This window comes from Palaemon carinicauda, chromosome 16 (genome assembly GCF_036898095.1).
Source record: "Palaemon carinicauda isolate YSFRI2023 chromosome 16, ASM3689809v2, whole genome shotgun sequence".
NCBI lineage: Eukaryota > Metazoa > Arthropoda > Malacostraca > Decapoda > Palaemonidae > Palaemon > Palaemon carinicauda.
The window spans coordinates 128034781-128043965 of NC_090740.1; the positions used below are offsets into that span (position 1 = coordinate 128034781).

The 9185-nt window shown below is 35.8% G+C and overlaps 1 protein-coding gene across 1 annotated transcript in view; it reads left to right on the forward strand.

Moving 5' to 3' along the window:
* Window positions 1-946: 946 nt before the first annotated feature.
* LOC137655869 (WD repeat-containing protein 76-like) overlaps window positions 947-9185 on the forward strand; it is a 476385-nt gene continuing 468146 nt past the window's right edge. The window contains exon 1 of the mRNA XM_068390064.1: window positions 947-1063. The gene's annotated coding sequence lies outside the window, so the exon portion shown is untranslated. The remainder of the gene's footprint in view (window positions 1064-9185) is intronic.

Here is a 9185-nt window from a genome sequence, read left to right on the forward strand (position 1 = left end):
GACAGGAGTGGAAGGGCATGTTTGAGGACTTTGTCCTACAGATGAACCAATATGTATGCACTATGCAATTCCAAGTTTTTTTGGAATTACTCTGAATTCTTGTTTACTGCCCTTTCCGGAGGCCAATTGTTTACAAGGGGTAATACACATAACAAAACATGCTTGAACAGTATAATAAACATATAATGTAAGCTATATTTACCTTGCAGACAAATTCATCAGATCACTGGAACACCAATCGAAACAATATTCAAGGAAAATCGTACTCAATTGACAAAGTTAAAAGGTGACATTTGACACTGATGACAGAGAGACTAACTAGTGTTGTGTTACATAATACACACACGGTTACACCGTTCCAATAATTTTAGCAATAACAAAATATAGAGAATTCCCTTATATATCCTATTTCTACAGAATAGCTGTTATCAAACAAACGCAGTCTTGTTATAACATACAAAATCTGTATTTTCCTATGATGAGCTTAGTGGAATAAATTAGTTTATTATTTTACCGAGACTTAGCACTTTAGTATAAAAATGTGGACATGAAAACATGGTGCCACTCCAGTGTTGCCAGATATGGGAATCTATTCCTAGATATAGGAATTTTTGGTGTCTGATGTGGATATTCTGTTCAAATTTCTATGAAGAATAAACATAGATGAGCAAACGTTTATATTGTTGATATTAGTTTTCTTACACTTATATGAAGTATAGTAAATAATTTCTATGTTAGTAAAGCATACATGATCAGAAGAAAATATATTTGTGGAAATGGGGATTTTTATCAATTTTTTTCGGGTTGTTTTGGGGATTTTTTATCATGAGTTTTGGGGATTTTTGGACTATCCCATCTGGTAACTCTGCTTAATTCTTAGTTTCACCTGTGTACTCGAATGTAAAGGTCTACATTGTTTATTTTAATTGTTCGTAAGCTGTTTTATGTCTGTGTCTTTACCTTACCGTTTGAGAAATATTAAAAGTGACAAAGGTGAATAATATTCGATAGCCTAGTTCATGGAAAAATACCGGACCTAGAAGGCGTTATCTGCTTCCCAAAGGTAAATATTCCATGGAAAACAATTTGAAGGTAACGGTTTCACTTATGCAATGGTTAGTATGGTATTTTTATTATTAATAGATTAGGGAAACCAAGATTACTTAGATAAGTTAATAAAGTACGAATATGAAATATAGTATTTTAATAGTTTTATCTGTAATACTGCCATGTTGATTCCACTTGCCTTAAATGTTTGACTTGCACATTACCAAATGGGTATAAATGATAAAGTCGGTCAATAATTGAGGTTAAAGTCCAATGTATACTGTGAAAGAAATGCCTGAAAACATGAATGCTTCCCAACCTAACTAGTAAGAAAGATTCTAACTAAACCAATAGCAACCATTCTAGGCCCTGTTCTCACCCTGACCTAGGTGTCCATTAGCTAGAAACAGTACTTAGTAATGTACCTTGTTTATTTATCATCCCCACCTTCAATATTCCTTAAAGGAAATAGCAACACCGGACCCCCAAACACAGCCAGGCCTTGAAAACTAAAATATTGATACAGACTATGGTTCCAGGTTTGTTTCTATCCAATCACACATGAAACTGAAATTTCAATCATGGTTACCATGCCTCAGCCGAATTGTGTTTTAGTTATGATGAAATCAGTGGGGTAGGTCGTAGTTTGTAGTTGGTGGGCCAGGGCACTAGCCACCCGTTGAGATACTACTGCTAAAGAGTTGTGGGGTCCTTTGACTGGCTAGACAGTACTACATTGGATCCTTCTCTCTGGTTATGGTTAATTTTCCCTTTGCCTACACATACACCGAATAGTCTGGCATATTCTTCCCACATTCTCCTCTCTCTTCATACATCTGACAACACTGAGATTACCAAACAATTCTTTTTCACCCAAGGGGTTACTGCACTGCAATTGTTCAGTGGCCACTTTCCTCTTGGTAAGAGTAGAAGAGACTCTTGAGCTATGGCAAGCAGCTTTTCACAGAGAAGGACACTCCAAAATCAAACCATTGTTCTCTAGTCTTGGTTAGTGTCATAGCCTCTTTCCCGTGGTCTTCCACTCTCTTGGGTTAGAGTTCTCTTGCTTCAGGATACACTCGGGCACAATATTCTTATTTCTCTTCCTCTTGTTTTGTTAAGGTTTTTTATAGTTTGTATAGGAAATATTTTTTTTAATGTTGCTGTTCTTAAAATATTTTTTTCATTGTTTCCTTTCCTCACTGGGCCATTTTCCCTGTTGGAGCTGCTGCGCTTATAATAAGCATCCTGCTTTTCCAACTAGGGTTGTAGCTTAGCAAGTAGTAGTAATAATAATAATAATAATAATAATAATAATAATAATAATAATAATAATAATAACCCCACCTAACCTGACTTAGATCCCTTGTAACCCCATCCTTACTGAAATACCAGTGATTCAAAACATAATGCCTCATATGCTAGTCTGTCATTTGATAATTATTATTATTATTATTGTTATTATTATTATTATTATTATTACCTACACTATAGGAAACAAGGGGTTAGCCTCTTGGAGAATACCCAAGGTGGGAGACCAAGATTAGCTTAGGATGGAAGAAAAAAAAAAACAGACAAACAAGCAAATAAACACAGTATATATGCATGTATGAACAAATGTGTCTTTTTACCATAAAATTGATTTTGCCTTCTTTTGAAATGACATACTGTAAATGCATACAAATTATTTTCAAAATTTTATGCCAATTTGTAAAGTTTTTTGTCGAGAACCTCCCTGTGGCTTGCTCCTTGTCATTGTTTGGGGGCTTATGGACTATAGTCAATTCTTTTTAGTGAGGCAGATTTGCACCGACTCGCTGGTGTGCCCTTTTAGCTCGGAAAAGTTTCCTGATCGCTGATTGGTTGGACAAGATAATTCTAACCAATCAGATAGGAGGAAACTTTTCCGAGCTAAAGGGGCACCGCTGCGAGTCGGTGCAAATGCGCCTCATTAAAAAAGAAAATTATGTAGTAGCTGTTATCTGATGTCAGTATTTTAAATTGTCTCTTTAGAATTATGTCTGACCTTGGGTGACAGCTGCTGATTTAACTAATGCAGCCGTGCAGGCTACGTTTTTTTTCTCCCTTATTTTTCATCTTTCCTTGGCAGAAGAGCATAGTTCGCAGCCCATTCTTTTCTGTCTTCATAGGTATATCTATGTCAAGAAATGAAAAATTGTTTGCAAGCTTTACATAATGCATAAAAGAAGTCAATTCTATGTGTTGCAAATAAGTAAAATGTTTACAGGATTGGCCCTCAGTCTGGGTCTAGCCATAATCAGTTTCTCAGCAGATACTGAAGATATTCATAGGACCATGCAATGAATAAAAATACCTAAGCTTTGCAATACTTGAAATTTATTCTGACTGCGTCAAAAAAAAAAAAAAAAGATCATATCAGCTTTCAAGAACTTTTTAAGGATTTTATTTTCATTTATCCATACTATGCGAAGAGAAAAGGAATAGAACAATTAATATCAGTATGTCAATAGGAAAAAAAAAGGAAAGAAAACTTTTCACTACATTCATCTTGATTTAATATTAGACCTAATCGTCTTTCCTTCTTCGTAGCTAAACGGATTAGTATTTTTGGAGCATCATTCAAACTAAGTTTATTATTATTATTATTATTATTATTATTATTATTATTATAGTAATAGCCAATTAATACTAAGTCTGGCAGTTGATCTTCAGATATTGTAGGCCCAACCTAAATTTTTAGTTTTCCTAAATTTGAAAACGGTCTCTTCTATAACTGTAGTGACATGCTGAATAGCATGGATCTACGCCAATTTTCTTAACGCTGAAAAAGAGAATCCATTACAGTTGCTTAAGGCAGATATAGCATCGTCTGGTCGACTGGTATTAGAGAGGCCCCTTAACCAAATTTCTATCTGAACACCCTAACACAACCGCAAGAAGAAGTGAGAAACCTGCATCATTCTTCATTTTCGTTTTCCTCTTGAGCAGAAGAGATGAGAACTCTGGAGCATTCTTCTTATTTTTCTTCTTCTTATGAAGAAAAAAAGAAGTGAGAAACCTGCAATTTTCTTCATTTTCTTTTTCTTCTTATGAAGAAGAAGAAGAAATGAGAAACCTGGAACATTCTTCTTCTTTTTCTTCTTCTTATGAAGAGAAAAAGAAGGAGAAGTGAGACACCCGGAACATTCTTCTTTTTTCTTATTCTTAAGAAGAAGAATAAGTGACAAACCTGGAACATTCTTCTCTTTCTTCTTCTTATTCATAAGAAGAAGTGAGAAACCTGGAACATTCTTCTTCTTTTTCTTTTTGTTGTTCTTAAGAAGAAGAAGAAGTGAGAAACCTGGAACATTTTTCTTCTTTTTCTTTTTCGGGTTCTTAAGAAGTGAGAAACCTGGAACATTCAGAAGAAGTTCCAGGTTTCTTCTTCTTCTTCATCTTCTTCATCATCATCATCATCGTCTTCTTCTTCTTCTTCTTCTTCTTCTTCTTCTTCAGAAGAGAAAGAAGAAAAATGTTCCAGGTTTCTCAATTCTTTTCCTTCTTCATCATTGTCTTCTTCTTCTTCTTCTTTTCTTCAGAAGAAGAAGAAGAAAAGGAAGAAGAATGTTCCACGTTTCTCACTTCTTCTTCTTCTTCCTTTTCTTCTTCTTTTTCTTTTTCTTCATCTTCTTCCTCTTAAGAATAATAAGAAGAAAATGAAGATGAAGAATGTTCCAGGTTTCTCACTTCTCCCTCTTCTTCTTCTTCTTCTTCTTCTTTCCAGGTTTCTCACTTCTTCTTCTTATTATTATTATTATTATTCTTCTTCTTCTTCTTCTTCTTCACAAAAGAGGAAATAGACGAAGAATGTTCCAGGTTTCTCACTTCTTCTTCTTAAGAAGAAGAAGAAGAATGTTCCAGGTTTCTCACTTCTTCTTCTTAAGAAGAAGAAGAAGAATGTTCCAGGTTTCTCACTTCTTCTTCTTAAGAAGAAGAAGAAGAATGTTCCAGGTTTCTCACTTCTTTTTCTAGTTCTTCTTCTTCTTCTTAAGAAGAAGAAGAATGTTCCAAGTTTCTCAGTTCTTCTTCTTCTTTCCAGGTTTCTCATTTCGCCTTCTCTCCTTCGTCTTTTTCTTCTTCATAAGAAGAAGAAATAGACGAAGAATGTTCCAGGTTTCTCGCTTCTTCTTCTTCTTAAGAAGAAGAAGAAGAATGTTCCAGGTTTCTCGCTTCTTCTTCTTCTTCATCTTCTTAAGAAGAAGAAGAATGTTCCAAGTTTCTCGCTTCTTCTTCTTCTTCTTAAGAAGAAGAAGAAGAATGTTCCAGGTTTCTCACTTCTCCTTCTTCTTCTTCTTTCCAGGTTTCTCACTTCGCCTTCTTCTCCTTCATCTTTTTCTTCTTCATAAGAAGAAGAAATAGGCGAAGAATGTTCCAGGTTTCCCACTTCTTCTTTTTCCAGTTCTTCTTCTTCTTCTTAAGAAGAAGAAGAAGAATGTTCCAGGTTTCTCAGTTCTTCTTCTTCTTCTTCTTCTTCTTCTACTTAAGAAGAATAATGTCCCAGGTTTCTCAGTTCGCCTTCTTCTCCTTCTTCTTCTTCTTCTTCTTCATAAGAAGAAGAAGAATGTTCCAGGTTTCTTCTTCTTCTTCTTCTTCTTCTTCTTCTTTCCAGGTTTCTCACTTCGCCTTCTTCTCCTTCGTCTTTTTCTTCTTCATAAGAAGAAGAAATAGACGAAGAATGTTCCAGGTTTCTCACTTCTTCTTTTTCTTCTTCTTCTTAAGAAGAAGAAGAAGAATGTTCCAGGTTTCTTCTTCTTCTTCTTCTTCTTCTTCTTCTTTCCAGGTTTCTCACTTCGCCTTCTTCTCCTTCGTCTTTTTCTTCTTCACAAGAAGAAGAAATAGACGAAGAATGTTCCAGGTTTCTCACTTCTTCTTTTTCTAGTTCTTCTTTTTCTTCTTCTTCTTCTTCGTGAGAAGAAGAAGAAGAAGAAGAATGTTCCAGGTTTCTCACTTCTTCTTCTTCTTCTTCTTCTCTCCAGGTTTCTCACTTCGCCTTCTTCTCCTTCGTCTTTTTCTTCATAAGAAGAGGAAATAGACGAAGATTGTTCCAGGTTTCTTTTCTTCTTTTTCTTCTTCTTAAGAAGAAGAATGTTCCAGGTTTCTCACTTCTCCTTCTTCTTCTTCTTCTTCTTAAGAAGAAGAAGAAGAATGTTCCAGGTTTCTCACTTCTTCTTCTTCTTCTTCTTCTTTCCAGGTTTCTCATTTCGCCTTTTCCTTCATCTTTTTCTTCTTCACAAGAAGAAGAAATAGACGAAGAATGTTCCAGGTTTCTTACTTCTTCTTTTTCTTCTTCTTCTTCTTCTTAAGAAGAAGAAGAAGAATGTTCCAGGTTTCTCACTTCTCCTTCTTCTTCTTCTTCTTTCCAGGTTTCTCACTTCGCCTTCTACTTCATCTTTTTCTTCTTCACAAGAAGAAGAAATAGACGAAGAATGTTCCAGGTTTCTCACTTCTTCTTTTCCTTCTTCTTCTTCTTAAGAAGAAGAAGAAGATGTTCCAGGTTATTCAGTTCTTCTACTCCTTCTTCTTCTTCTTCTTCTCCTTTCCAGGTTTCTCACTTCACCTTCTCCTTCGTCTTTTTCTTATTCATAAGAAGAAGAAATAGACGAAGAATGTTCCAGGTTTCTCACTTCTTTTTTTCTAGTTCTTCTTCTTCTTAAGAAGAAGAATGTTCCAGGTTTCTCACTTCTCCTTCTTCTTCTTATTCTTCTTCTTCTTCTTAAGAAGAAGAAGAATGTTCCAGGTTTCTCACTTCTCCTTCTCCTTCTTCTTCTTCCCAGGTTTCTCACTTCGCCTTCTTCTCCTTCATCTTTTTCTTCTTCACAAGAAGAAGAAATAGATGAAGAATGTTCCAGGTTTCTCACTTCTTCTTTTCCTTCTTCTTCTTCTTCTTAAGAAGAAGAAGAATGTTCCAGGTTATTCAGTTCTTCTACTCCTTCTTCTTCTTCTTCTTCTCCTTTCCAGGTTTCTCACTTCGCCTTCTCCTTCATCTTTTTCTTCTTCATAAGAAGAAGAAATAGACGAAGAATGTTCCAGGTTTCTCACTTCTTTTTTTTCTAGTTCTTCTTCTTCTTAAGAAGAAAAATGTTCCAGGTTTCTCACTTCTCCTTCTTCTTCTTATTCTTCTTCTTCTTCTTAAGAAGAAGAAGAATGTTCCAGGTTTCTCACTTCTCCTTCTCCTTCTTCTTCTTCTTCCCAGGTTTCTCACTTCGCCTTCTTCTCCTTCATCTTTTTCTTCTTCATAAGAAGAAGAAATAGACGAAGAATGTTCCAGGTTTCTCACTTCTTCTTCTTCTTCTTCTTCTTCTTCTAGAAGTGAAAGAAGAAGAATATTCCAAGTTTCTCACTTCTTCTTCCTTTTCTTCTTCTTCTTCATCATAAGAAGAAGAAAAAGAATTTTTCTGGGTTCCTCAGTTCTGTCTCTTCCTTTTTTTATTCCCCCTTTTCTTCTTTTTCTTCTTAAGAAAAAGAAAATAAACTTCCAGGTCCCTCAAATCTTCTTCTTCTTAGGAGAGAGAAAAAGAATGTTTCAGGTTCTTCACATCTTCCTTTTCGTCTTTTTTCATATCTTCTTCTTCTTCTTCTTCTTCTTCTTCTTCTTCTTCCTGAGTAGAATAAGAAGAAAAGGTAGAAGTGTCTTCTAGGTTCTTCACTTTTTCTTCAACTTTTTTTTGCTTTCCTTCTTCCTCTTAACACGAGAAAGAAGAATTTTCCCAGTTGCTCACATTCTTTGCATCGTTATCCTCCTCATACTCTTCTGGAATAGAGGGTGAGAATAGGGGAGGAGGTGGAAAGGAGGATGAGAGGAAAGGAGGAGGTTAGGTGGGTAGAAGAGAATAAGGGAGTAGGTGAGGAGTTGGGAGGATGAGAGGAAGAGAGGAGCTGAGGGTGGAAAAGAGTGTGAGGATCTCACTCACATGCAAAGGCAAACTAAAGGCATTCAACATGTTTTGCTTCGATCAACCTTCTTATTGAAAAATGACACTTGAACTCCCGCAGAGCTCTCTTGCTCCATACCCAACCTGAAGCCGCACATACTTGCACAATACTGTGTTCCTTGAAGACGGAGACTCTTCCTCTGTCTCCAGGAAGAGTCCCGAACTGTTTCAGGGAAATTCTGTCGTAGTATTCACATTTCTCTTCCGAAAACGAATCGAGTGTCTTCACTGAATATTCCTTTGTGATAATCCTTTCAACGGAGGAATTCTTGAAAAGATTTTACAGGAAAAAAGGAAAGATAAAAGATTTAGCAGGAAGAGGTGATCTGACTGAAGGATGAACTTTCAGAGTCTTCCACTTATGCAACGAATGGAGGCTCTCTTTGGATCCAGAGATTTGGGTGAGAAAATTGTTCTGAAGACTTTTTGAATACTCAACTCCATAGATGGATTTCCTTGAAAATTCTTTGCTCTTCATACAGTAGACGTTGTTAACTCAAGTAATGTTAATGATAAAACCCCATTTGGCTTAATTATTATAGAAGCAGTGATATTGTATATTGTAAGAATTTCATGAAGAGAATAATTTAATAGACAAAAATCTCTCTTCAAAATCATCATTCAAATCAGTAACGAAGAAGAATGTTCAAAATAATTCCCGGAGCCTTAGAATCTGGTGTCGCACCCAGATGTCTTCAGCAATAACATGAAAATCTCTACAAAGGAACTGGAGATCCAGTTATAAGTATAGACATTCGAATGAGGAAGGAAAAGTCTCTCATGTTAAAACTCTGCAAACAACCTGGAAGAGAGATGAAAAAACGTTTCAGCGCAAAATGTGTTAAGTACCCTCTGAGGACACAGGAGTGACTTTGTTGGGAGAAGCTATAGGGATATTCTTGCTTTCCGTAGTCTCCGTGAAGATTTTTTTTCGTGTTGAAACCTGAAAGATACTTATCAAGTGATTTCTTTGTGTATTTCTAAATATAAAAATCTTCTTCACAAGTAATGGGGTTTTGTACTCTCTCTCTCTCTCTCTCTCTCTCTCTCTCTCTCTCTCTCTCTCTCTCTCTCTCTCTCTCTCTCTCTCTATATATATATATATATATATATATATATGAGAGAGAGAGAGAGAGAGAGAGAGAGAGAGAGAGAGAGAGAGAGAGAGAGAGAGAGACGAGTTAT